The sequence below is a fragment of the Marmota monax genome, unplaced genomic scaffold, assembly GCF_021218885.2.
Source record: "Marmota monax isolate L192 unplaced genomic scaffold, Marmota_monax_Labrador192_F-V1.1 WCK01_AAM20220418_F8-fsc00157, whole genome shotgun sequence".
NCBI lineage: Eukaryota > Metazoa > Chordata > Mammalia > Rodentia > Sciuridae > Marmota > Marmota monax.
The window spans coordinates 3164291-3165853 of NW_026694573.1; positions in this window are offsets into that span (position 1 = coordinate 3164291).

Below are 1563 nucleotides of genomic sequence, written 5' to 3' on the forward strand. Positions count from 1 at the left end.
GGGAGCTCGGGGGGGGGGGTCACTAGAAGATGATACTTGAATCAAGGCCTGAATAAACTGCTGAAAGAAGAATCCTGTGTCGTGTTTTCCCTTGCCGGCGAGGGGTCGCGACACACCGTGATGTTCTACTTCACCTCAGGCCCACAGCAATGGAATTAACCAACCATGGACTGAAATGTCTGAAACTGTGAGCCAACATAAACTTTTCCTCCTCAAGGTTGCTTTTGTTAGGTATTTTGGTCACAGCAACAAAAAGTTGACTAACCTAATGTTATAGTTGAAGCTTTGTCCCGGGGTTTCATACTGACTTCCAGGCCACTCATGTATAATCGAATCAAGCCTTTATTGAAGCACACCGGGGCAACTGTCCAGAACATAAAGCTGTTCCCATGATCAGCCTTGAACAATTGCAAGGGCACTCCTTATAAGCCTGAAAACCGCAAAAGGGATGTTCGGCGGGCTCTAGCCAATGCAAGCAAGCCAGGTTACAGAAGCAGGAGAGTGCAGTCAAGCAGCAGGAAGCCTAACCAATCACAGTTAGCCCAATCACTCCAGTTACAGAAACAGAGCCCCATTACCCTAGTTACAGAAACAATGCCCATTAGGTAGTTCCGTGTTCTTAAAGGTTTCTGTAGCAAAAGGAAAAGAACATCTTGCCCCAGTCATGACCCTTCTACTTGGCATGGTTGTTTTACAGAATGGAGTCACAAAACAAAATGGAGTCACATTTGTTTTTACTGTTACACTAAGAAGAGACAAGCTAAGTGGCCAAGTGAAGTCCTTGCCAAGGGTAGATGGCCAAGGGTAAAGCATAATTAGGCACCTGAGCCTGAAGGTGGGAGGCCCTATCACTGGGGACAGAGGCCAGAGGAATGCAGAGGCCCATCAGTGTATGAGCCAGGTCTGATTATGAGAAGTGACCATCCCAAGGAGAGCCTGCCTATCGGAATCTGCAGTGGACTAATGCAGGAAACTCTCAAAATCTTCTGGGACCAAATCAGGTCCTTTAGTAGATATAAACTTCTATTTGGCACAGTTACTCTTCCAACTTCCCTCCACACAAGACTGTGAACGTCTAGAGCGTTCGGGTCCCTGGGTAAGGGTCGCGAGATAACCAGGACACAGGGGATGCAGAGCCAAGGCAGCAATTGCAACTGCATGCTGAGGTTTATTTGCAAGTTCCTTTTATATTCTTCTTCTAACCAAGCAAGCAATTCTTCAATAACACTTTACCCACATTGTCCAAATATCATGCCTCAGCGGATACACAGAGCTAGATTCAGACTGTTCCTTTTCATTTGATAGGTACCCTCTTAAAGTTCTTTGTAGACATTATCTAATCCCCTGAGGATGCATTTGTTTCTTTAGAATGTACTGTTCCCAGGATAAGTATGCAGGAAGCTTCTTCCTCTTGGCCGAACCATGCAGAACTTGTGCCTTGAGATAAGGGGAAGAGAACTTTTCCTCCTCCTGAGGTTAGCCTCAGTTGACCTAAATCACAGCCACAGCTCTTGAAAAAAGTCAGGCCTGAGGGAGCTAAACTCTGCACACTTAAACCCCAAC